Source organism: Symsagittifera roscoffensis, chromosome 1 (assembly GCF_963678635.1).
Source record: "Symsagittifera roscoffensis chromosome 1, txSymRosc1.1, whole genome shotgun sequence".
Taxonomy (NCBI): Eukaryota; Metazoa; Xenacoelomorpha; order Acoela; family Convolutidae; genus Symsagittifera; species Symsagittifera roscoffensis.
Window position 1 is genome coordinate 81,590,790 of NC_087062.1, and position 27,960 is coordinate 81,618,749.

Here is a 27,960-nt window from a genome sequence, read left to right on the forward strand (position 1 = left end):
CAACTGTTTTCTCGTGCCTGTCTGTGAGAATGAAACACACTTTCTCGATGAGGAGGGTCACTCAAGAAGTGGGGCTGGGAGGAGGACTTCTGGTGATTGTTAAATCTAATGTTGACGCAGGAATTTTCAATTCTGATAAGCCATGAAATCCATGTAATGAAGGAACGATGCCTATCTATGCTTAGGCATCGTATGAACTTGCTTATCTATAGCTGTTTTTTGACCTCTGGCCCCAGCTTCACACCCTCCAGTATATCTTACAAAACTCTGGCGGCTGGTATTAGAAAACTCTGACGCTGGAGATGAAGAAGTTTGTTCAGCTATTCGTGTTGCTGCTTGTTGTGTTGCTGGTCGGATCAGTTGCGTACAAGACGTGGTACGTGCTTCAATTACTGACTGGGAAAGACCTCCTGGGGGCTATCCTTCTAGAGGCAACTAAAGAGTGTTGCGGTAATAACAAAATTCTCATCCACAAGGCTCCAATGCGAACTGAATGTCACACTTCTCAAATTGGCCATCAGTAAAATTGACTATCGCCCAGCCATGATTGTAAAAAAAACTCAATGACCATTCCAGACTGCGAGCATGCTCGCTATGTAATAACTACAATTAAGGTAAACTCGAGTGCCTTGTGGGGCGCCAAAATGTGCGCGTAAATCTCCACAAAATATTGACTTTTAAACAGTTGAATTACAGAGCGTTTTCTCGGCAAAACTAACACTGGAAATCCATAGTTTTACAGTTTTCAAAACGTATTTCAACATCGGTAAGATCGGCCACAAACAACTGCATAAATCAAAGCAAGCTGCAAAAATGGCCAGTATTTGTCCTTGAGACAAATTGCTCTTTTTAAAGGTCAGCCTTAATCAAGGCTGAACCAAATTAGAGCGAAAAGACGGTTAAAATCGGTTTTGGGGGGATCGAACCTGGTTACGGAGCATCCCATCAAGTTCGGTGCAGATTCGAGTTCTAGAAAGGAAATGACCTAGTCGGGATTCGAACCGGCGCCGAACCCGCCGGGACGCACCATGTATACGCTTGGCTACTGTCCCTGTATGCATTTACTTTTATATGCATTTATACTCTCGCACATTTACGTTTATATGCATTTGTACTATTGTTTTATATTTGCGCTGCAACAAAGATGGAAGCCGCTAAATCCAAAAAAAAATACTTATTAAAAAGTCGAGAAACGCTAGATCTTCCAAAAATTTCATAATTTAAATTGACAAAAATTCAGTTTTTTGGAAGAAATGCAAACTGAGAAAGTTAGATAACGCATTTGCATAAAATTAAAGCGTTCTTTTGAAAACTTTTGAGCCAACACCCAAAAGGCCGAAAACTTTTGAGCCGAAAACTTTTGAGTGGGGCCGAAAACTTTTGAGTCGACACCCATTGCATCAAAAAAATAATCATTTCAGAATTTTAAAATGCTCTCTAAGAAAACTCACACGAATAAGAAACTTGTTTTGTTCATCCAACGATGTATTAGAATTCCGCTGAACCAATTAGATATGAGCCCAAAAATGTTTTGAAGCCGAGTCATCAAAAACAAGAAAAAACAAAAAAACTAAACGTTCGGAAAAGGAGTTGGTAAAATCAAAATCAACAATAAAATTAATTTATGAAAGAGCGGGTTTAATAAATGCAAAAATGATCAAAATGTTTGTTGGTTGAATACGGTGTAGATTTGAGAAAATAATTCAGTGATTTTCTTAGGCAAATTGTTTAAAAGAATCTGTTTAAAAGTCTGTTCTGAATTGGTTAAGCATGCTAATCATGAGCGCAATCATAGCATGCAAAATTTTTCAGTGCAGATTACTAAACGGAGCGAAAAATTGGAAAACCGTTTTTTTTTTTTCAAAAAAATTTAATTTTAATTCATTATTTTCTAAATTTGAATTATAAGTAAGATTCCACAAACAATTTAACTCAATCAACTCCACCAATTAGGCTTTAGAAATCACATTCAGGAAATTGAAAGAAAAAGGAACTCAAAAAAAAGTCGGCGCTACAGATAGACAATAATCCAAAAAAAAAATTTTACTTTGAAAAAAAAAACTGGTCGCAGCCGGCTCCGAACCAAAAATCTTTGTTGTTTCAATCAAATTTATAACCTCTACACCTGGTGCGCGGAAAAATGATTGGTTATACATTTACTTATGGAGCAAGATGTAATATCTGCTAAATTTTTGTGAACAAAGTTGTTTGATGCAAAGTTGTTTTGAAAAAGAAGACTAGTACCCGGTTGCAACACCCTTGCTTATCGCAAGAATAAGAACATCAATTGAGCTTTTAGTAAATAAACCGACACAAATAAAAAGCACCCTAAACCACGCTTTAAAAAAACAAGAAATTATAAAAAGCCAGTCAAAAATCAATTCTCCGGAAAATTTTGCTCGCACATCGATGACTTTTTGGTAAAAAAAAGCAAAATTATCAAGAAAGAATTCACCTGAAAGAGAAGAATTATCGGGGATGAGGAACAACCGTAAATTAATGTGAACGCTGAAGTACCACTTCTTTGCTAGTTTCTTATCTGTCGTATTGTATTCGCAGTCTCTAATTTACTCTGCCTGACATGGAACAGAAGAAGCGAATTTAACTTCATTAGTCTCGTTAAAGATTCAAGAAGGGACCCGCCGAGCAGGTTGACACCCGACGTGATGATGAAACTGAATAATTGCGTAAATCACAGTCGAAATGATAATAAATCAATTCCATTTATGGAGTTATTGATGACCTTTTTCGTCGGCCTTTCAGTCTGTTTGACAATGTCTAAGATAGCATAAAAAGCATTTATACGATGGCAAAATATCTATTCTACCAGAGCCTCTAGGGTCGAGTAGAGATTGCATAAATTTTGGTGCTAAGACCCGATGTAAAAATAAGCAGAACGATAATTTTTTTCAACTTTAGCGAAGGAGCTATATCGAAATTCATTGAAAAAAATCAAAATTTTTCATTTAAAAAAAACACAAAATCAAATGGAATAATTACAGTTAAATTAAATTTATTCAGTTCAATTTTTTGTTTTTTAAACAAAATTTTTTAGAAAACAAAGCAACTAAAGGTCACTAAATTTACAAATTACTTATTCAGATACCCTGGAAGTTAGTTGTTCAGTTTATTTTGCTTTTTAAAACTACTATTTTGACTCTATTGACTCAAGAAAATGGAACTTTTTTTGTTTTGTTTTGTAGTAAATTGTAAAAACGATATGAAATTGAAAGACGCGGTAGCTAAGCATATTGGAGTTCGATTCACTTGGCATAACTCTAGTTTCTGCCATATGAACGTTATAGTTGTTGAAGGGTTGACAGGTTGCAAAAGGAGTATTTGGTGTGTTTCAAATTAAAAAGAGCTTGATTGAAATTGAGTTTAATTCAATGAAGCGGCAGTAGTCGAATGAGCCAAGCGGATCACATTAACAGCCCAAGGGCGGGTGGATTTGAGGGGGAATGGAAAATAGATGGATATAATAACCCCCCAGAGAAAATCATTTCATCCATCTTTTCGTACTTACACAATTGATCCGCCCATTCAAATTACATAATCGAATCAACACAAATAACTCTGTCTCCACAAAGTCGCAATGTGCGGTATAACAGGAAAAAAATGGAAAAATAAATTCAAGTTGAAAACCCCGAGTTGAACTGCAGAGACCAAAAATGACAACCGTAGCTTGGAAAAATTTTGCTGCGGCAAAAAAGGTTAGAATACAATTTGCATACCGAGCTAACATGCAAAATTTTCTGCTGAAAACAAATGAAAACATCCCCCCATCTGTACAGGGGGAGAACGGTAATTTGAGTTTTCAGCCAATCAGAATCGAGCATTTGAATTTTACACATAGCAACTTTAAACCGAGTTGAACGCTGGTATGGACCATTTTAACTTGATCTAACTGAGAAGCAAAGATGAGGTCTTCTGATTAGCAAGCTTTTCTGATCAACAATATTTTCCATTGGAGTGATAGATCAAAAATGATCAAGATTTCCAAGGAAAACAAAATTTTTTATAGCCATTTTGTTTTATTTGTGCAAAAAAACTTCTAGCTGCAGTTAAATTTGTCCAAAAAAAACAATCTAAAACACTGAAATTTATAAAAATGGAAGTTTTCTAGCCACTTCGAAAAAGTTTTTTTTAAAAACATATTTCTGTGTGAGAATCTATTGAGTTTAAGTCCGGGATAGCTCACTGATAGAGTAATTTCAGATAAAGCACACCGTCTGTTCGCCACGCTATCTTATTTTCGGCCGTGCAGTATACTGGTATTTGCAGGTTAGGTATCTGGAACTTATTCCAAAGGAGAACAACTGTCTTCTAAGTTATACTTAAATTGTTCTGGTGCTGAAACTACAAGTAGTTTCAGCATTACAAATTATTGTAAGTGTTAGTTATGGATCATGATTGGTTAGTTCTGAGTACTTTACAGAGAAAGTTTATCAAGGGTGGCGTCCCTCATGCTTGAAGGACCGAATGCTTGAAATTAATTTTAGCTTACTTTCAGCCAATCAGAATTGAGTATTCAAAATCTCAAAATAAATCGCAAAAATCTCAAATTAAGAAAACAAATCCAGGCCATTAGTGTTAATATTGGCCAATTAGATAATAAGCAGATGAGTTTTCACATATTGCCGGATCGAAGGCAAATTGGAACGAATTTAATATTTCAACGATACCGATTTACGAAAAGTGGAAAATCAAAACAGAAAACTTATTATAGATGCACGAATTGTTCCGCAAAACTTTCATTTAATATTCAGCAAAACTCAAAACTATCTTGCGACGAAAATCATCCTCATGACCCAGACTTTGATTTTATTTCTGAAAATCAATTTCGAGTGTTATGTTTTGATTTATTACGAAAAATACCAACATTTAGTTTTAAACAAAGTTACGAAAAAAAACTATCAAAAACACTCAAAATTCTCATTTTTTGGCGCCGGAATATCGGAAAATCAAGGGGAGCGAGGAGCTTATTGCATGAAAGAACAAAATGCTTGCCGGCCGTCCCCCTAAAAAAGTAAAAATCGAAAAAATTTGGGCATTGTCTGAAGAAAATGAAAAATTTTTGCTTGATTTGAACAATGATATCGGAGTTGCAATTTTTGGTACTGAGAAATCTCTCAAATTTTTGCTAAAAACTGACACAATTTTATGCGACGTTTAAAACGGCCCCAAAGCCTAACGACCAAATTTAAAGTTTTTTGTAGTGATTGGCAAGAGCAAAATACCAGTGTGCTGGGCTCTATTGAAAGGCAAACAACAAAGTCAGTACGAATATATCCTCCAAAAATTACAGGAAAAAAATTTGGAAAACTATTAGGATTTTTTTATCCTGAAATCATAATTTCCGATTTCGAACTCGGTTTTTTTGCGGCAGTTAGTAATGTCTTACCATACAATATTCATTATGGCTGCTACTTTCATTACACCCAAGCGATTTACCGAGAACATCAAATCATGGAATTCACTCAAACTTACAAAAAAAAACAAATTTCCAAAGTTTTGCGCAAAAAGTTTTTGCCTTGGCATCCTTTCCAACCAATTTAGTGGTCAGTTATTACCATCGACCTGTTGGACGCCAAGATATACAAGTACTTGTCAATTTTTTCCCAAAACTACAAGACTTTCGAATTATTTTCAAAATTTTTGGATCCAAAAAATGAAGATTGGAATGTGGAATGTTTATAATAGACCCTACAATTTACGAAAGCTGGCTTTCAAGCTGGAATCGTGAAATAGCCAGGATCAGACCGTCATTGTGGTTAATAATTTACTATTAAAAAATCCAAAAAAAAAACGAATCGTTTAGTTTTTGGCCGGATCGAAAAGGGCGAAAAACCTCCGGCCCAAAAATTTAAGTGGCGTCAGTTGAACGCCAAAATTCGAAGACTGAGAAACTCTTATGAACTTGAACTGATAAATCTTGATGTTTATCTGAATAATATTGCGGTTGTAACCCGCAATTTGTATTATTTTTGATTATTTCCTACTGATTTAATACATTTTCTGTTAATATTGACTTCGATTTTGTGGTAAAGGCATTTAGCCAATAAGAACGCTTAGCGATTTTGATTGGTTGAAATGAAATTCTTCAACCATTCGGTCCTTCAAGCATTAGAATACTCCCCTTATCGAGAATGTAATAGGATAAAATAAACAATTGTTTTGAACTGGTTCCACTATACATTAACTTAGACGAATAAAGTTTTTCTAAGCGCAAAAACCACTAGTTAGCCGCACCGAGCACTTTTGTATTTATTCATTAATTTTGGATTTCCGCGGCAAAATAGTCAACTTCGATGTTTACTCCCAATCCCCCTTCCCCCCACTTCTCTAGTTTACCAACCCCACTACCACTCCCTCTGAGTTTTACTTCCCCCCAACCACGTTCAGTAAACTTGGCGGAAGAGGATAAGCTATGGGAAGGGGTTTTTAAACTGGAAGGATGGTTAACTGGGAGGTGTTGATAAAGAGGCAGAGTTCAACCATTGGAATCACCCGGTCAACTATTGACTTGAGGGAGAGAAGGGGGTTGGGTGAATTCTGATTTTGATTAGAAAAATTAAATAAAACATTGAACTGCCGTGAATTGAGATTATAAAAAGTGGGAAAATATAAAAAATAAAAAACTTAAAAATGTAAAATGTGAAAAGTATAAAATTATGAAAAAAATACGTAGCAATTGCACTAAACAGGAAATGAAATAAATTTAAAACAAAATTGAAAACTTCATCAAAAACTATCGGTTCATAATGGATTATACTGACATAAAAATTATGGGATTATAATCCATTATAATGGATCATAATTGTGCATTTTGTAGTTGTGCATATCGATAATCACTATAAAAAGACAATATTGTCGATTATGAAATATGGGCGCTCGGTGCGGGTTTTGTAATTTACAAACACAAAAATATAATGATCAATTTAAATTATTTAGTGGTTTGTAAAAAAAACGCTTGCCATATAATTTCTTTTTCAAAGAAAAAAACTCATTAAACAATTTTGCAAAATGGAAAAATGGTTATCAAGCTAATTTCATACAAATTTATTCTAAGGCTAGCCCTTTTCTTTAGTGTGGAATTTTATTAAGCTTTTTTAAGCTTTTTTGTCAACCCGGGTATTCTTTTTTTTCTCGGTAGCAACTCAACCAGAGGCACTCAAAAGAGACTTTGTATTCTTGTATTCAACCTTGATTAAACTCGAAATGACCATTATTGTCTCGCCAAGTAATTAGATTTTTGAGATAAGATATAAAACTGTTTCACGGAAAACAGCGATTCAGAGTGTTTTTAAATGCGATATGACCATAATCATAGAATCTTCAAATCGATTTTCGCACGCATGCAATTGTAAGAAAATTGTACCGCGAATCTTTTTTGAAACTAAATTGCATCATCGATCAATCCGGAAGTTTTAATGGATAGAACTGCCGAAAAATTGAGTTTCAAATCTGAGTTATCACAAATTTTGTATAAACGTGTGGTCATATCGAAAAACGGTTGAATCATGGCTGAACATATGTTGATAAATTGATGTTCACAGAACAAATGAAGGAAACCTTAATGAAATCGAACACTTCTAAACTTTTCTTTTATTAGAAAGGTTCAGCTTTTTAATCCAATGGCATCCAAAAAGTGGGAAGGCAATTGGCCAGAATTTTTTTCATGCAATTCCAGGAAAATCAAAACAACCTTTATTGTTAAATACTGTAGTATCTTTCTTTAGCTTTTCAACTGTGACTCCGATTCAAGTTATGTATCAAAGAATGTCCCCTCTAATATTCCAAGTCGCATATATGCGAAGAAACTCGCATATACGTATCCAATAAGGGTGATAAAACACATAAAAATCTGACTTTAGAGATTGTAGAGACATTTTAGACGTCATTTTTGATTAATACATTATTGAGAAAAAAAATCAGCTTTTTGATTGATGTTTTGGCTAGAATAAACGGCTCTTTTTCCTTCAAACCTCATTCAAACATGAATTTTATGGTCTAACGAGTGGTTTTACGAGGTTAGTTATGAAGACCAAATATGTTTGTCATGGCCTAATCAGTCAGCATGACAATTTTCATGACAATCGGACAAAGTGATTAATAATTTCAAATATAAAAATTAGCAGGTGGGGGGGGGGGGGGGGAGGAGGAAAAAGAGCCGAATAAACTAAGGATCTCTAGTTATAACTAGCCGCGTGCATTAGCCCCCCCTCCCCCATGTATTGCAACAGGGGGCTCGGATTCGCTACATGAGAGAGGGTATACAAAATCCATACATACCTAGCCGTTGAATTAATCGTTTGTAGGTCGATGTTCTTTATAAGATATTGCAGGGGCGAAATAGTTAAAGGAGGCCCTAAACTGCTTTGCTTACCCGTTAAGATGTTGTTGCTCCCCACGGGTCAATGAAATTGATTGGTTAAATTTTAGTACCGTATCGATTTGGATTAGTTTTTTGAATATCAACTTCACTTTTTTTGGAAAAAACTTTCAGATTGCCAGCTTTTAATTTGATTAAACAAAAAGGCTTTCAAATTTGACCTGATTTGGGATTTGGTTAGAGTTAAAACGGGTGCTTTGACGGTGTTTTTTGTTGTTGTTTTTCGTAGTAAATTAGGAAAATCTGATGCCCGCTTACATATCCTGGCGTAGAAGTGCCTTCGGCTAAATTGACCGCAGTTTAATCGGGTGATGAGATGTAAATATGGAAGATGAAAATAGACGATTAAAGACAGCCTGAGGCTTCTACCGGTCGGGTTGAATTTGCAGCTAATAGGTGCAATCGATATACGTTGCGAATAACCTAACTATATTCATAAATAAACAAGACTGCTCGTATCAGGGCAAAGCCCTGAAATTTCCGACTGCCTGTTAAGGTCTACGGAGCAGTAAAAAATTATACGTAAAAAAAAAAAACGAAAAAAAAATTTTTTGCTGAATTTTGAGATTTTTTGTGAAAACTATCCCCCCACATGCCATATAGAGTACAAAATGATAAACTTCGCTCCTAGTAACAAACCAAATATGGCAAATAAGCTTGCTTTAACCAATTTGGAACGATTTCTGAGACCGATTAAATCTCCGCTTGATAGCTCGAAATATATCGCGCGCTAATTGTCCCAAATTGGCCAAAATAGCAATCTTTAAACCCCCATAACTTTATGAAAAATAATCAGAGGTGAAATATTTTTTCAAATTTCAGCTCAGCACAACAATACCTTTTGAATGAAATTTTAAAAAATTCCGTCAAAAATGGCTAGTTAAAAAGTCGAGTTTGCCTGAAGAAAAAAACCCACCCCGAGCACAATTATTCCGTTACTTTCGTCACGAAAGTCGGAACAAAAACGACAGAAAATGATTTTGTTTCAATTTTGCATGAAAACCAAAAATGGAATCAGGTTCCCGGGTTGACCTCGATAGACCAAAAGTGCTAATCATACAATTCCATGAACTAAGTCTATGAAAAAATACTAATCATAAAAATTTCATACATTTTGCTAAAATGGTGTCGTCGAATTTTCGAAAAACTTTTCTCTTGTTTTGGCAAAAATTTTGGTGTATCGTACTAAATAAAAAAGAAAAACTTTTTGTCAAAAAAACGCTAATCATACAATTTCCATATATGGAAAATGAATGACTAGCATTTTTTTGATAGCGACGACAAAAATTTTGAAAGTATTTTTGAAATTGCCCCCAAATATTTTTTTGTGTTTTTTTCAACCGCATATTGATTTTCATGCTCAAACAAACATTTTTTGAAAAAAAATTTTGCATGCAAAATTTAGTTTTTTGTCCGTATAACTTAGTCCTGGAGATACTAATATTGGATTTTTTTCCTTTTTTCTTCATAACTTCTTTCAAAAACGCTTAAAACTCCTCAATCTTTTGTATGACATGTTTTTGTATGCCTTGATCAAGATCTGGTAATTTAAAAATTCAAATTTTAGATATAATCACCTTTGAAAATTTTTGCCAAAATTTAAAAGTTCGTTACTTTCCTTATATTATTTGTGTGAGACAGAATTAAACCATTGCAGGCTATTTCCAATGCATTTTTAATGCGAGACGGCCAAACCTTTGGTTACTGCGTTTGAGTAATCAAGGTTTATGTCATTTGTGTTTGGTTACGAACACAACCAAAAAATTTTGAGAAATTAAAATGTAACAAATCATTATTTTTGGTATTTGGAAAAATGCTAGTCATACAATTTCCATATATGAAAAAATACTAGCCATAGACCTTTCATGCAATTGGATCTACTTAACAATCTCCACCCCTTTCAAGAAAGGGGGGAGATTGTTAAGTAGATCAAACTGGTCAACTTTTCGACCAATCGGAATGCAGCAAAATTAGAATTCTCAATAGAAAGCTCAGTGCTATTTTACTGTATTTATTTATAGGGGTGGAGATTCTTAAGTAGGTACCATAGGGGGGAGATTGTTAAGTAGATCCATGCAATTTTCTGTACCTATGAAATTGTATGGAAAGTGTATGATTAGCATTTTTCCATATATAAAAATTGTATGACTAGCATTTTTGGTCAACCCGGGTTAACACCAAGTTTTTCGGAGTATCTAGATAAGAAAAAAACGTTTCGTTGCTCGTGACGAAAACTCTGTAAAGTATGAAAGGATTTAAGAGTTGAAGCAAGAATTGCATCAAAATATCTTGCTTCTTTGAAAAGAAGAAAAGTGTTTTAAAATACAATGTTCTGTCTTAATTCCCTTCTAAGTCAAGGATCTCTGATTGTTTTGTTGATGTTGCTTTTTATGAGACTGAAAAAAAAACAACCAATTAAAATCCACGTGGTCGTCGACCCATGTTGTATTTCACTTTCGATGCAATGAAAACGGGAAAAGAGGGGGGGGGGGGGCTAGCTAAAGCTGATCCCAATCGGCGCTTCAGAAGTCAATTTGACACGCTGCTCTGATTTCAAATGTAAGTTAAAAACACTAACACAAAAAATACTACAACATTAAAGTGAATATAAATTGAAATCAATCAAGCGAAATGGTTCTGCTATCGTTCTCCTTCTATAGGGGGGGATTGAAGTTGTCAAGAAATTAGTATAAAAAACATATCAGAAAAAGAATGTGACATTTCCCATTTTTTGTTATCGATGGATATTTTTGGAATTTTTTGAAGCTTTATGGTAGGATTTAGGGTGCAATCAAATAATTTGAAGGTTCAAGCGGAACGTTATGACTGTTTAAACACCTGTTTAACAAAAAACAAGGAACTGAAAGTATTATTGTTTGTGTTTTCAAGGTATAATCACTGTAATAAATAGGTAATAAAAGCTAGGCTTTGTATGAAGGATAATATGTTCGGTATTTGACATTTGTGCGTCCACGATGGAGTGATTTTTAATCAAAGATTTGAGCCAAAGGGATTGAAAATTTTTCTACAACAAGCGCCCTTTGAATTAAGAACGATTTCCTCAGATGAAAAAAAAATCGCAGGAACTGAGGGCTGATATGAAACCATATGGTCTCCATTTTAATTTCAGAAAATTAAGGCTCGAAAGTCAAATAGTGGAAAAAGGCGGCTGCTTTGCACATACCTTGACGAGAGGAGCTTTTAGGAGCTATTAGGAGCTGCATCGCACAATGGGCGGATGTGAAATAGTATATGCCCTGTTCAAAAATCAATTTACTGCTGATCATTGGTGCTAAAATTTTTATTTGTTTTGTGTCACTGATTTTTCAGAATTATCTTAAAAAACAAGACAAATTTTAAGCCAATCTAAATAAAAATTTTGAATTAAGTTCAATTCTTGTAAGACAATTTTGAAATTTCATTAAGCATTTTATTATGATTTTTTGAAATTCTGTTCTTTGCAAAACTTCTAGAGCCGACTCGGCAAAATTTGAAAAAGTAAACTGATGCACCGGGAGTCAAACTAGTCAACATGCTTGAAGCTTTGGCTGAGCATTTTTTCGCTCCAGTTTCAGCCGAATATTTTCCCCAAAGTGTTTATGCATGTTTTGCTTCGAAATTAAGTCTAGCTACAGAAACTTTTAGTGTGGTAACTCGAACCATTAAAGGTTTGATCGAATAATTCGAATCACATCTTCTTTGGGTCGAAATGGTCTGATTCATCATATTTTGACCAGTTTGATCGGTATAATTCATGCACAACAGCCTTTTAGAGCTATTTTTAACATCAAAACATCTTAACAATTTTTTCAAAACAATGCTTTTCATACAATAGAGTTTGCTCATAGCGATTATGGAGTTTATAAGAGTGCTTTGTTCAGCGCTACTGAATTATTGTTCCGACTTTCGAAGAAAACGGAATATTTATGCTCGGTGTGGTTTTTTTATTCAGTCAATTTTCGCCAATCGAAATATTATTTTTCAAAAAAAACTTTTTATACCCCATTATAGATATTGACTGCCTGAGTTCAAATGTAAAAAAAATATTTTATCTCCAGTTTCTTTTTGTAAAGTTCTGGAGGTTTGAGAATTGCCAAATTGGCAATGTTCTGGATTAAATTATGCGCGCTTTGAAGAGTTTGTTCACAATGCTGAGACGCAACGCGAATTATTTATGCGGGGCGAATTATCCCGCAAAATTTGAAACAAAATCATTCCAAATTAAGGCTAGCTACTAATATCGTATCGTTCAAAATTTCACACTTTGATATCGTCCAAAATTTATAGATTTTCAATATTTTCTTTTCCCAAAAATTATTCGATATGAATGGCGGGACAGTCGGAACATTCAGGGCTTTGCCCTGATATACAAGCAGTCCTGTTTTTGCTCTCTGGTCAGTTAGAATGATGCGCAGTTTTTCGTCCTTTCTTTTTCTTAAAAAGCATCTGTGATGTCTATATTCTTTCCTTTGACAAAATTATATGAGACCGCTCGTATCAGGGCAAAGTCTTGAATGTTCCGGCTGCGTTTTAAAGTCAATGAAGTAGTAATTGGTTTCAGACAAAGTCAATGATATTTTCAAAAAAAAAAAGAAACAAATTAACAGAAAAAGTTTTTTTGAAATTTTTCCTTTTTTTGACAATTTCATCATTTTTCCAAAGCAAACACTACTTTTTTGAAGCAAAGTGTTAAATTCACAGTAAATAACTGGCATAAAGCAAGCGTACTTTAGTCCAATTAACGTGCCTCAATTCAATATGAACATTTCCCAAAACGGGTTAACACTCCGCTTATTCGTTAACAGCACGAATTATAAAGCGCATTAATCAACCCAAATTGGCAATGATTAAACCATCATAATTTTACAAAAAACATATATTTCCTAAAATCAAGAAACATATCGCGCGTTAATTATCCCAGATTTTGTCAAAATTGGCAAAAGTACGAAATGCATCCTACATTAATTGTACCAAATTGACAATCTTCAATCTCTTATAATTTTACAAAAATTGAAAACAATTTTTCTTGCATTTCAGCTCAACTTGATGTTTGACTCAAAAAAATCCGTCAAAGTTTCCTAGTTGAAAAGTCAAACTTTGTCTAGAAAAAAAACAAACACGTGCACAAATATTCTTCAAAATTGCTCACAACTGTAAAAAAAAATTTGCTCACTTTTTTGTATTTTTTAATTCTCTAAATGATTTCGGTTTTGCAATTTTTTTTTGTGTTTCTAAAGATGAATTGACGAGTTTATGTTATGATGTCAACGGCGGTGTCTAAAAAAAGCTTTTGTATTTTTTTCAAATCTGAGCAATTTCTACAAAAAATCTATCAAAACTCGATATTATTATTGTTTTGTTTTAAATATATTGGTACAATTTCTGTGATAGCATTTAAAAATTTACGCGGAAAACGTCGTGTTTTGATAGTAATTTAGAAATAACCTTTTTTATTTTTTTAATCAAATTTTTCACGAGAATGGTTCATGCAAGTAGTATTAGGTAGGAGTTTGAAAAGATGCACATAAAAAATAACATTTTATTAGTCCGACTTTCGTAACGAAAGCATTGGAATAATTGTGCTCGGGTTGGTTTTTTTCCTTCAGACAAATTTCGACTTCCTAACTAGCTATTTTTGACGTTTTTGAAAACCATTCAGAAAACATTGTTACCGTGAGCTCAAACTTATGAAAAACATTTTGCCTGTAATCATTTTTCGTAAAGTTACGGGGGTTTAAAGATTGCCATTTTGGCCAATTTGGGACAATTAACGCGTAAGCGGAGATTTAATCTGTCTTCGAAATCGTTTCAAATTGGTCGAAGAAAGCTTATTTGTCGTAATTGATTTGTTGCTAGGAGCGCTATTTGTCACTTTGTACTTTATATGGTGTGTGCGGGGATAATTTTCACAAAAAATCTCAAATTTTTGAAAAAAAAATTGCATTTCAATTTTATTTCTTTTAATTTTTTCAAGCAACTACTGCTCCATAGACCTTAAAAGGCAGTCGGAACATTCAGGGCTTCGCCTTGATACGAGCAGTCGTCGTTATCTTTAGTATAACAAAATTGAACTGTTTCTTAACATCACTTTTGTCTGCCGTTCCGACCATACCCAGTGAGAATTTTTTTTACTCTATTTCAAGTGTTTTAAAGAACGCTCCTAGAGCGCTTAATGTGGTATCATTCGAAACCCTTTCTGTTTTAAATTTAATCTAACAAAAACAGTTTTTTTCTCTTGAACTTGCAATTTTCTAGATTAAGTTTAAGACCATTTTTTCACCGGAGAAGGGGCCAGCATAGAATCTGTCGCTTTTTTTATCTGGTTAAATTTTTTGGTTATTTTTCTGGACTGAGTAATGTTGGCTTACGCTAGCGAAACGAGCTTACACGAATCATGGCGAATCTCGAGCCACAGACTTTTAGATTGAGTGGCGGAGATTTAGCCACTTTGCCACCGCTCCGCATACAGAATCACCACCATTCCCCAGAAAGTATAAAGTATTTTCTTGCCTTAGTCTTGAAGTTTAGTTTAACTAACTTCACAATGCGCAGTAACAGCCACAAAAAATTAAAACAATTTTGGTTGCAATCGTGAAACCAAGTGAGAGTTTCAGACGCAAGAAAAAGTTTGGGATTTAGTCGAAGGCGGAGGAAGCAGTCTGCTACCTCCGCTAGATAAAGATATTAGCCTGCTAGATGCACAGCAAATGATAGTCCTTTTCCGAAAGTAAATCTACCAAACCAGCTCTGATTTTATGATCGCAGATAAAACTATATCTTCAGCAATATCTCGTGGCTTCGTAAGTAGCCTATATTGTTCTCAAAACTAGCCAAAATTTTTAAAATCTTTGACGCGACATTGAGAAAGTTATCGAAGTCTTTTCCGTTTCACGGCCCAAAAATAGATCATTTTGCTTTTCTTAAAACTTAATCACAATGCTCGAATCTGGTTGGTTGAAATTTATATCACCGAAAATAAATTTAGGATTGAATGAAAACAGAAGCTCAATTAACAGTCTAATAATTGGGGCTGAATAAAAGAAAAAATTCAGATTTCGATGTTTTTCCGTGTAGTTCAATTCGGTTATCACAGGGCCTTTTCATGATATATCATTCAAAACCAGAAGCATTGTGGGAAGCAACCGCTCTCCCATCGCCATTCAGGCTACTAAGGTTTTATAATCGGCCCATTTGTCTTTTGATACTATTTCTGGACAGCTTTTCTAATTGAAAAACAATAAAAATATCATCAGTTCATAAATAATTGAAACGAGGGGCAAGACAGCCGAAAAAAAAATCATTTTTTTGCGGCCGAAAAGAAATCAATTTTTTGTGGCAGAATTTTTGAAAAATTCTCAAAAACCCAATTTTTGTCAAAAAAATATGGCCATATCTGGTCAATCTGGAGGCTCTGACAAAGCTCATAAAACTTAGGAAGGCAGGCCTCAAATGAAGAAGTCGAGATCAATTTTTCAAACCCAACCCCAACAACTCCGCCCTCAAAAAGTTTTGCGCACGCAACTGTTAGTATTATTTTTGTGGTGCTGTAAAGATGAAAAAAGTTTCATGAATCAAAACTGTTCCGTAAATTCAGTGGATGGAAAAAATTCAAGCTCTTTTCTTCGTTTCATGGCTGATCACTAAAAAGACGCTGTTGTGTCCAAATTGCTTTCGGCCACAGGCAAACTGTCGAAAAACAGGCCAAAAAAGGCGTTTTCAGGCACTTTTTGGACACTTTTGACCGATAAATTGTGTTTTTCGGCGCGCTCTCCTCTCCACCCTGAACAAATAGTGTACATTGGCACTAAAAGTGCTTTAAATACTAAAAGCGCTTAAATCTTTGCTTGTAAATACTACTGTAAAAATATATCAATTAGATGCATAATAAAGGAACTGTAAGAGTTTGAATTTTTTTTCTATAAATCTATTAAGTTTTCTCAGTATAAATGTTACTTAGATTAAACAATCAGGTCCATATAAGACAGTACTTAATAGAACGTTCTCAGCGGCGCTTCAACAGGTTGAATTACCTTCTGCGCTTGCTCAAGTTGGTGCGCATTCAATGATAAGTTTTCTATATTGTTGGATTACTGCACTACTTGAAACAAATTTATTATCATTATTATTATGGTTTATTATTAAAACAATTTTTTAGGGTGAGCCAGCCAAAAACGGAGGTCTTAAAATAGTACCAGGGGGGTACCCTTTGGGTAGTAGGGGATCTAATCCCCGAGGAGGAGCGATTAGAGCTAAATCTGCTACTGATCTATATCTGCTAATCCCTAAACCTGCAACTGATTTTAATTAAAATTAGGTAGTTATAAGCAATAAAGTAGAGTTCAGTATTTCTGTTTCACAAATCATATTCAAATTAAATTTAAAAAAAATTTTGTCGCAAAAGTTCAAATCTATCGTGCAAGGATGCAATTTGTTCTAAATTTTTGCTTACCGGTTGCAAGTAGGGTCACAAATCGGCTCCGAATAACGCAAACGATGTTTAGTTTTAAAGATTTATTGAAAAATTTCTGTGAATTTATCCTCAAAAATGGACACAGTTGTTTTGTTTCTTGATTAAGTTTGTGAGTAAAATACTTTTTAATCCGTTTGATTCTTTTTCAGTTAACGAAAAGTTAAACGCCTAGTAAGTTGTCAAAAATTTCCGTTTTTTATGGAATGTTCAGAGGCAAAGTGATTGTGAGCGTGATTTTTTGAGAAACCCCTCCTCTATATACACTGACAGTTGTCTTTTGAAAAGTAATCCTGCAAGTCCCGGAAACAAAATGAAATTTTTATATCTGACTTAGGTAATGTGTTCATTATATAACCGGACAGGTCATGTGGGTTTTAAATATGTTTCGTAAAATTAAGGTAACAGTTGGTAGTCCCTGCTTCACGTCAAATTCAAATTATCATGAAAAAAGTCAGGTTGACCCATAATCACTTTTGCAACAAAAAATTAAACAGTTTCTGACGCTTGCATCATTGAATTAGCTGCATAAAACGAATGCAATAAAATATAATTCCATTTTGAAGTTTATACTTAGATAATGTGTTGAAATCAATGCATCTTATGGCTGAAAAAAGCGGATGAAGTCGGGAGAAAAAATAATAGCTCGAAGCCCTTTTCTTTGTTAGTTTATCTAAAGGTACTCTTGACTACATCAAAAATGACAGAATTACACAAAAAGCTGAAGACGCTTCTGGCGCAAATATTAACTTGGAGGATTGTTGATGGGTGCTAACCATAGACTTTGATTTTTCTTCACTCACCATTGCCATCGATTTCAAACGGCAAACAGTTACCAAAATCATTCTGAACACCATCAATACTGCTCGTATATCAGGGCGAAGCCATGATTAAACCGACTGCTTTTTAAGGCCAATTAAAAGGCTTTTTGATTGAACAGAAAATAACGAAACAATCTCGGCCTTTTTTATTTCAGCATTTAAATCCATTTTTCCCGCAAAAATAGAATGCATTATATTTCATTTGAGCTCCATGATAATGGATTTTATAATAACTAGAAAGTTACATTAAAATGGATTTTTTTCCTTTCCTTGCTTCGGAAGGAAAGGAGGGTGATGATTCAGGTGGGGTAGTTGGTGTTGCATCTGATCAAGTATGTGGGGGAGGGGGTAGGTGTTGGCTTAAAAAATCAACAAAATTGAACAAAATTGAACACAAAAACAATAACAAAAATCGAAGCTGAGTAAAAAAAAAGTTGAAATTCAACATGTAACCAAATTTAGTTTAAAAGGTAGAAAACACTTTATGTGAGTTGAAATTCGCATATCCATAAAGTGAAAAAAACCGATTATAATGGAATTTCATTGTCTTTAACAAAAACACTCGATTATGATTTATTTGCAATGAATTTTAAGGCATTTTTAAATAATAGCAATATATTGTCCATTTTTAAGTTTTTTTAAATTTTATGGACACTGATAATAAAACTCAAACCTAATCAATTTTTATCCATGGAACTTCAGTGCGGGGCTTTTTTCTTCAATATTACCCCACACGCTTATTCAGGCGCGGATCTAAGATTTTCTCGAAGTGAGGGGGGGATATCTGAAAAAAAAAATTGAAATTTGTTCGACATTTTTTTTGAGTCGACCCGATTGATTTTCTGAGCTCTCCCTCAAATTACTATAAAGACCCCATTTCGACCACTTTTTCTGCATCGCGGGCAAATTTTTCAAAAAAACAGGCTAAGAAAGCGTTTTTAAGCACTTTTTGGAAAATATTGACTAAAAAAATTGCGTTTTTTTGGCGCGCGCTCCCGAAAATATATTGGCGCCAAAAGCGCCTTAAGAAAAAGTTTAAGGTCAGTCAGCCAAAAGTGGATATCTCAAAATAGTACAAAGGGCGCCCTTTGGGTCGGCAGGGGCTCGAATCCCTGAGAAGAAGACATCCGCCCCCCCCCCGTCCTCTTAAATCCGCTACTGCACTTATTACTATTTAGCGTCCCATAACTTATTAATAAAACCAAACGTCTAGTCACAGTTATTTTTACAACGCAGTTTGAATTGAAAAACATACACCATTTAGTTCCCAAATTATAGCATGGAATTATAGTGTGATTGTTTCGACTTTCGAAGAAAGTAAGGAATATATATGTTCTGGGTGGTTTTATTTTTTCAGACCGTTTCCCAAAAATAATTCTCTCGGGGGATTGTTCCATGGTTCTTCGCGCACCCAGAAGTGTCGCGCACACCACTTGACTATCCTGGCGTACATTTTGCTATGAAACGCTCACATAGAGACCAACGTGAGAAAAAGAGCGCTGTAAAATTGCTGTGAATATCCCGCACCACAAAGTTGTTGCAAATTCAATTGAGGCAGGCTAATTGGTCTTAATTATAATCCATACAGTACTCTTATTGTTCAGCTTTAAATTCATAGTTTGCCAATATTTCTTTAAGCAAAAACTTTTCGAGACCAGTTTATGAACAGTCAGAACATTCAGGTTGTTGCCCTGATACGAGCAGTCTTGTTGCCTATATGGAATTTGTGTGTCATAGTAGCTTTATCAAGGATCAAAGACCATCATAGTAAAACGCTTATATGGGTTGAAAGAACGCAATATACCGCGTATGTGTTAACCCGAATTGGTCTTTTTTAATCACACATAACTCTGCAAAAAATGATCATAGGTGAAATCTTTTTAAAAACATTTGAGCTCCAGGTAATCATACCTTTCAGAGGGTCTAATAATTTTCTGTCAAAAAAGCTTAGCTGAAAAATCAAAACTGGACTGAAGAAAAAACACACAAACACCACAAGCATTATTCCGCTTTTTCTTCCAAAATTGGAACAATTTACCTCGAAATTCTGTGATGGGTTTTGTTGATCAGTGACGTGATCACTTATTTTTTATAACGAAGTTAAGCGGCGGATTGGTGAGTTTTTAAACTTTGACAAATTTTTTGCATTTTTAAAATGATTAAATTTTGACTTTATTGTCTACTTTGCGAGAAAAAAAATAGTTCTTGTGTTAGCTATCGAATGAATGGTTCGTACCCCAACCTCCCGCCTCCAATTCTTCCTTCTCCCTTAATTAAGCTCACAATTGGGTTAACAGTGCCATTTCTTAGCAAAGCATTTCGTGAAGTAGTTTAAAATGGTTTTGAAAAATTAGTTTGTCAAAATTGAGATTAGGCTATACATTCGCCCAGATCCCTTACCCTTACTTAAGTAAATACACTCTACTGGATAATAATGATGCTCCAGATTTTTGGGTATGGTCAAAATCAAATTTTGTTGTTTGTCTATAAGACAATTTAAGGTTCCAGCATGTTGTTGGTGTAGGAAGGTCTGATGTCCAGTCTGGGAATCGGACATAATCGTTATCAAAACCAACAAATTGAACTGTGAAGGAAACCTTGACAGCTCTTGTTTCGTCAATTAAAACATTATCACCCGCTTTGCTCTGCACAAAATGTAGTATAAAATATAAAAAATTTAGGGTCGGTCGGCCAAAAATGGATTTCTTAAAAAGTACCAAAGGGGGGACCCTTTGCGTCGGTAGGTGGTCGAATCCCTTAGTGTCCACCTGAGTGTCCAAATTGAAACGACATGAAAACAAGACGACATGTGAGCTTTGAAGCATTTCAAATGAACCGTTCAAATTTAGGCAGTTCGTGCTTATCAGAAATACAATTGGAGAAAGGCTTTTCAAAAATTCCCATCAAAAACGGTTGTCGTCCTATTTTATCGACAACCAACAGGGTACGATTTAAAAAAAACTTTAACTACAAAACTTAAGCTCAAAATTAATCGGTAAAAATTTATGATATCATCAGCAGCAATTATTATTTGTCGGCAAGCAGTTGAAGTGTATTTTATGAAAAGAAAAAGTTTCTACTAAACACTAGCTTAATGAGTTAATCGAAGATCAATTTTCACCAATGCAACCTTGTCACCTTTAAAACCATCGGAAGCTGCGGAAAACTTATCAACTGTTTTTCAGTCCGGCCATAATTTGGATCCGATATATCAGTAGAACGAGATTATCCGTAAACTTAATGAGAGCTAAAAAAAAAGCAAAAATTCACTCTTCCCAATAAATAATTTCTAGAATTAAAAAACTGTAAGAGACTCTTTCGATGATTCATTTTATGATTTTCGATTTTCGCCCAGATCCCTTGCCCTTACTCAAGTAAATACACTCTACTGGATAATAATGTTGCTCCAGATTTTTGGGTATGGTCAAAATCTAATTTTGTTGTTTGTCAAAATTGAGATTAGGCTATACATTCGCCCAGATCCCTTGCCCTTACTTAAGTAAATACACTCTACTGGATAATAATGTTGCTCCAGATTTTTGGGTATGGTCAAAATCTACTTTTATTGTTTGTCCATATTGTTTGTCCATACAATTCATTTTATGAGTTTCATTGCTTTTTTGAAAATGCATATTTTTAGGCTCAGTTTTCAAAATTAAAAACCTTGCTAGGGGAGATTCTGCCGTGGGTATTTTGGAAGCGATGGGCTTTTACACGGTTGTTCATCCAAAAATTCTTAGCAATCTGAAAATACTTTCGCTCAGTATGATTCATGCAAAGTTTCAACACCGATCTTATCAGTGTTTGTACAGTGGATCAGTGCAAGGCAAGAGACTTCTTCGAAATTTTTTTGAGATTGATTCAATGGATATTTTACCTATTTGTACGTTGATATTAGGATTTGTTAAGGGTAAAAAATTTTTTACCTAAAACAAGATATGTCATTATGTTCTCATTTTCAATATGTTTTTACCAAAAACACATTCGAAAATAGTAGCATCTTATTCGTCGATACGGTTGATTAAAATCATGAAATTCTATCATGGTTGGCACATTGTAAAGTTGGTGAAACTCAACTGATAATAAAAAGACAAGATTCAATAGACTAAATAAGTTCATTTATTTATTATCTTTACGTGTTATAGTAAGACTTTCAATTTCGATGATTTCTCCGATCATCACATCCTCCCTCCCTGTCTAATAAGATCTGTCGTTATAGGATCTCCGTAGTGTTTGGTTGGTTTCCTGATCTTGAAGATCGTTTGGTTCTCTTGAGACCGGTTCCGATTGACGGTCTGTATTTTTGTTCGGTTCCGATTGACTGTCTGGTTTTTGTTCGGTTTCTTGTGGCCCTGGAGTTTCATCATCGACAATGAAACTCGTTTCATATGCGGTGTTGGTCCCTTGACTGCATCTCGCAATCTGGTATTCTCCTATAAAAAACATCCCGTTCTGATTGTTTGGGTTGAATCCAGGATGTGTTGGTTCCACGTCGGTCGATGAAATATAGGGGGATGGGGGTGGGTGTTGGCTTAAAAAATCAACAAATTTAAACAAAATTGAACACAAAAACAATAACAAAAACCGAAGTTGAGCAAAAAAAAGTTGAAATTCAACATGTAACCAAATTTAGTTTAAAAGGAAGAAAACACTTTATGTGAGTTGAAATTTGCATCTCCATAAAGTGGAAAAAAACCGATTATGATGGAATTTCATTGTCTTTAACAAAAACACTCGATTATGATTTATTTGCAATGGACTTTAAGGCATTTTTAAATAATAGCAATATATGGTCCATTTTTAAGTTTTTTCAAATTTTTTGGACACTGATATAAAAATTCAAATTTAATCAATTTTTGTCCATGGAACTACATTTCTTCAATATTACCCCACACGCTTATTCAGGCGCGGATCTAAGATTTTCTCGAAATGAGGGGGGGATTTCTGAAAAAAAGTTTGAAATTTGTTCGACATTTTTTTTTTCTAAGTCGACCAAATTGATTTTCTGAGCTCTCCCTCAAAATACTATAAAGACACATTTCGACCATTTTTTCTGCACCGCCGGCAAATTTTTCAAAAAACAGGCCAAAAAAGCGTTTTTGGGCACTTTTTGGAAAATATTGACTAAAAAATTGCGTTTTTTTCGGCGCGCGCTCCCGAAAATATATTGGCGCCAGAGGCGCCTTTAGAAAAATTTTAAAGTCAGTCAGTCAAAAATGGATATCTCCAAATAGTACAAAGGGGCCCTTTGGGTCGGCAGGGGCTCGAATCCTTGAAAGGAAGGCATCCGCCCCCGTTCCTTTTAATCCGCTACTGCACTTATTACTATTTAGCGTCCCATAACTTATTAATAAAACCAAACGTCTAGTCACAGTTCTTTTTACACCGCAGTTTGAATTGAAAAACATACACCATTTAGTTCCCGAATTATAGCGTGGAATTATAGTGTGATTGTTTCGACTTTCGAAGAAAGTAAGGAATATATATGTTCTGGGTGGTTTTATTTTTTCAGACCGTTTCCCAAAAATAATTCTCTCGGGGGATTGTTCCATGGTTCTTCGCGCACCCAGAAGTGTCGCGCACACCACTTGACTATCCTGGCGTAAATTTTGCTATGAAACGCTCACTATAGAGAAAAATAGCGCTGTAATAATTGCTGTGAATATCCCGCACCACAAGGTTGTTGCAAATTTAATTGAGGCAGGCTAATTGATCTTAATTATAATTCATAGAGTACTCTTTTTGTTCACCTTTAAATTCATAGCTTGTCAAAATTTCTTTAAGCAAAAATTTTTCGAGACCAGTTTATGAACAGTCAGAACATTCAGGTTATTGCCCTGATACGAGCAGTCTTGTTGCCTATATGGAATTTGTCTGTCATAGTAGCTTTATCAAGGATCATAGACCTCATAGTAAAACGCTTATATGGGTTGAAAGAACGCAATATACTGCGTATTTGTTAACCCGAATTGGTCTTTTTAAATCCCACACAACTCTGCAAAAAACGATCTTTGATGGGTTTGGTTGATCAGTGACATGATCACTTATTTTTTATAACGAAGTTAAGCGGCGGATTGGTGAGTTTTTAAACTTTGACAAATTGTTTGCATTTTCAAAATGATTAAATTTTGACTTTATTGTCTACTTTGCAAGAAAAAAAAATTCTTGTGTTAGCTATCGAATGAATGGTTCGTACCCCAACCTCCCGCCTCCAATTCTTCCTTTTCCCTTATTTAAGCTCACAATTGGGTAACAGTGCCATTTCTTAGCAAAACAATTCGTGAAGTAGTTTAAAATGGTTTTGAAAAATTAGTTTGTCAAAAATGAGATTAGGCTATACATTCGCCCAGATCCCTTGCCCTTACTTAAGTAAGTACACTCTACTGGATAATAATGATGCTCCAGATTTTTGATTATGGTCAAAATCAAATTTTGTTGTTTGTCCACAAGACGACCACTGCGGTGGTCGTCTTATGGTTCCAGCATGTTGTTGGTGTAGGAAGGTCTGATGTCCAGTCTGGGCATCGGACATAATCGTTATCAAAAACAACAAATTGAACTGTGAAGGAAACCTTGACAGCTCTTGCTTCGTCACTAAAGCATTATCACCCGCTTTGCTCTGCACAAAATATAGTATTAAATAGAAAAATTTTAGGGTCGGTCGGCCAAAAATGGATTTCTTAAAAAGTACCAAAGGCGGGACCCTTTGCGTCGGCAGGTGGTCGAATCCCTTAGTGTCCACCTGAGTGTCCAAATTGAGACGACATGAAAAAAGACGACATGTGAGCTTTGAAGCATTTCAAATGAACCGTTCAAATTTAGGCAGTTCGTGTTTATCAGAAATACAATTGGAGAAAGGCTTATCAAAAACTCCTATCAAAAACGGTTGTCGTCCCATTTTCTCGACAACCAACAGGGTACGATTTCAAAAAAAACTTTAACTACAAAACTTAAGCTCAAAATTAATCGGTAAAAATTTATGATATTATCAGCAGCAATTATTATTTGTCGGCAAGCAGTTGAAGTGTATTTTATGAAAAGAAAAAGTTTCTACTAAACACTAGCTTAATGAGTTAATCGAAGATCAATTTTCACCAATGCAACCTTGTCACCTTTAAAACCGTCGGAAGCTGCGGAAAACTTATCAACTGTTTTTCAGTCTGGCCATGATTTGGATCCGATATATCGTAGAACGAGATTATCCGTAAACTTAATGAGAGCTAAATAAAGCAAAAACTCACTCTTCCTAATAAATAATTTCTATAATTGAAAAATTATAAGAGTCTCTTTCGATGATTCATTTTATGATTTTCGCCCAGATCCCTTGCCCTTACTCAATGAAATACACTCTACTGGATAATAATGTTGCTCCAGATTTTTGGGTATGGTCAAAATCTAATTTTGTTGTTTGTCAAAACTGAGATTAGGCTATACCTTCGCCCAGATTCCTTGCCCTTACTTAAGTAAATACACTCTACTGGATAATAATGTTGCTCCAGATTTTTGGGTATGGTCAAAATCTAATTTTATTGTTTGTCCATATTGTTTGTCCATATAATTCATTTTATGAGTTTCATTGCTTTTTTGAAAATGCATATTTTTAGGCTCAGTTTTCAAAATTAAAAACCTTGCTAGGGGAGATTCTGCCGTGGATATTTTGGAAGCGATGGGCTTTTACACGGTTGTTCATCCAAAAATTCTTAGCAATCTGAAAATACTTTCGCTCAGTATGATTCACGCAAAGTTTCAACACCGATCTTATCAGTGTTTGTACAGTGGATCAGTGCAAGGCAAGAGACTTCTTCGAAATTTTTTTTGAGATTGATTCAATGGATATTTTACCTATTTGTACGTTGATATTAGGATTTGTTAAGGGTAAAAATTTTTTTACCTAAAACAAGATATGTCATTATGTTCTCATTTTCAATTTTTCAATATGTTTTTACCAAAAACACATTCGAAAATAGTAGCATCTTAATCGTCGACACGGTTTATTGAAATCATGAAATTCTATCATGGTTGACACATTATAAAAGTTGGTGAAACTCAACTGATAATAAAAAGATAAGATTCAATAGACTAAATAGGTTCATTTATTTATTATCTTTAAGTGTTATAGTAAGAGTTTCAATTTCGATGATTTCTCAGATCATCAGATCCTTCCTCCCTGTCTAAAAAGACCTGTCGTTATAGGATCTCCGTAGTGTTTGGTTGATTTCCTGATCTTGAAGATCGTTTGGTTGTACTGAGACCGGTTCCGATTGACGGTCTGTATTTTTGTTCGGTTGCAATTGACTGTCTGGTTTTTGTTCGGTTTCTTGTGGCCCTGGAGTTTCATCATCGACAATGAAACTCGTTTCATATGCGGTGTTGGTCCCTTGACTGCATCTCGCAATCTGGTATTCTCCTATAAAAAACATCCCGTTCTGATTGTTTGGGTTGAATCCAGGATGTGTTGGTTCCACGTCGGTCGATGAAATATAGGGGTGGGGTGGGTGTTGGCTTAAAAAATCAACAAATTTAAACAAAATTGAACACAAAAACAATAACAAAAACCGAAGTTGAGCAAAATAAAGTTGAAATTCAACATGTAACCAAATTTAGTTTAAAAGGAAGAAAACACTTTATGTGAGTTGAAATTTGCATCTCCATAAAGTGGAAAAAACCGATTATGATGGAATTTCATTGTCTTTAACAAAAACACTCGATTATGATTTATTTGCAATGGACTTTAAGGCATTTTTAAATAATAGCAATATATTGTCCATTTTTAAGTTTTTTCAAATTTTATGGACACTGATAATAAAATTCAAATTTAATCAATTTTTGTCCAGGGAACTACAGTGCGGGGCTTTTTTCTTCAATATTACCCCACACGCTTATTCAGGCGCGGATCTAAGATTTTCTCGAAGTGAGGGGGGGATTTCTGAAAAAAAGTTTGAAATTTGTTCGACATTTTTTTTCTAAGTCGACCAAATTGATTTTCTGAGCTCTCCCTCAAATTACTTTCAAGACCCATTTTGACCATTTTTTCTGCACCGCCGGCAAATTTTTCAAAAAACAGGCCCAAAAATTTTATAAAGTCAGTCAGTAAAAAATGGATATCTCAAAATAGTACAAAGGGGGCCCTTTGGGTCGGCAGGGGCTCGAATCCATGAGAGGAAGGCATCCGCCCCCCGTTCCCTTTCATCCGCTACTGCACTTATTACTATTTAGCGTTCCATAACTTATTAATAAAACCAAACGTCTAGTCACAGTTATTTTTACACCGCAGTTTGAATTGAAAAACATACACAATTTAGTTCCCGAATTATAGCGTGGAATTATAGTGTGATTGTTTCGACTTTCGAAGAAAGCAAGGAATATATATGTTCTGGTTGGTTTTATTTTTTTCAGACCCATTCAAAAATAATTCTTTCGGGGGATTGTTCTATGGTTCTTCTCGCAGCCAGAAGTGTCGCGCACACCACTTGACTATCCTGGCGTAAATTTTGCTATGAAACGCTCACAAATAGACCAACGTGAGAAAAAGAGCGCTTTAATAATTGCTGTGAATATCCCGCACCACAAAATTGTTGCAAATTCAATTGAGACAGGCTAATTGATCTTAATTATAATTCATACAGTACTCTTATTGTTCAGCTTTAAATTCATAGCTTGTCAAAATTTCTTTAAGCAAAAATTATTCGAGACCAATTTATGACCAGTCAGAACATTCAGGTTATTGCCCTGATACGAGCAGTCATGTTGCCTATATGGAAATTGTCTGTCATAGTAGCTTTATCAAGGATCAAAGACCTCATAGTAAAACGCTTATATGGGTTGAAAGAACGCAATATACTGCGTATATGTTAACCCGAATTGGTCTTTTAAATCCCACATAACTCTGCAAAAAACGATCTTTGATGGGTTTGGTTGATCAGTGACGTGATCACTTATTTTTTATAACGAAGTTAAGCGGCGGATTGGTGAGTTTTTAAACTTTGACAAAATTTTTGCATTTTAAAATGATTAAATTTTGACTTTATTGTCTACTTTGCAAGAAAAAAATTAATTCTTGTGTTAGCTATCGAATGAATGGTTCGTACCCCAGCCTCCCGCCTCCAATTTTTCCTTCTCCCTTAATTAAGCTCACAATTGGGTTAAAAGTGCCATCTCTTAGCAAAGCATTTCGTGAAGTAGTTTATAATGGTTTTGAAAAATTAGTTTGTCAAAATTGAGATTAGGCTATACATTCGCCCAGATCTTTTACCCTTTCTTAAGTAAATACACTCTAC

General features: G+C 34.7%; 1 protein-coding gene across 8 annotated transcripts in view; it reads right to left on the reverse strand.

Annotated features, from left to right (window-relative positions):
- Positions 1 to 27,960, reverse strand: part of LOC134850961 (synaptotagmin-7-like) — a 93,001-nt gene that overhangs the window by 34,157 nt on the left and 30,884 nt on the right. For 2 of the 8 annotated variants that reach the window (XM_063866800.1, XM_063866862.1), the window contains exon 1: positions 2,456 to 2,773. The exons of 1 other annotated variant lie outside the window; for it this stretch is intronic. The gene's annotated coding sequence lies outside the window, so the exon portion shown is untranslated. Of the gene's footprint in view, positions 1 to 261; positions 331 to 2,455; positions 2,774 to 8,295; positions 8,634 to 8,653; positions 8,817 to 16,844; positions 16,993 to 27,960 lie in introns of those variants that run through there. 5 more of the 8 variants (XM_063866835.1, XM_063866825.1, XM_063866816.1 and 2 more) reach the window with 5 other exon arrangements.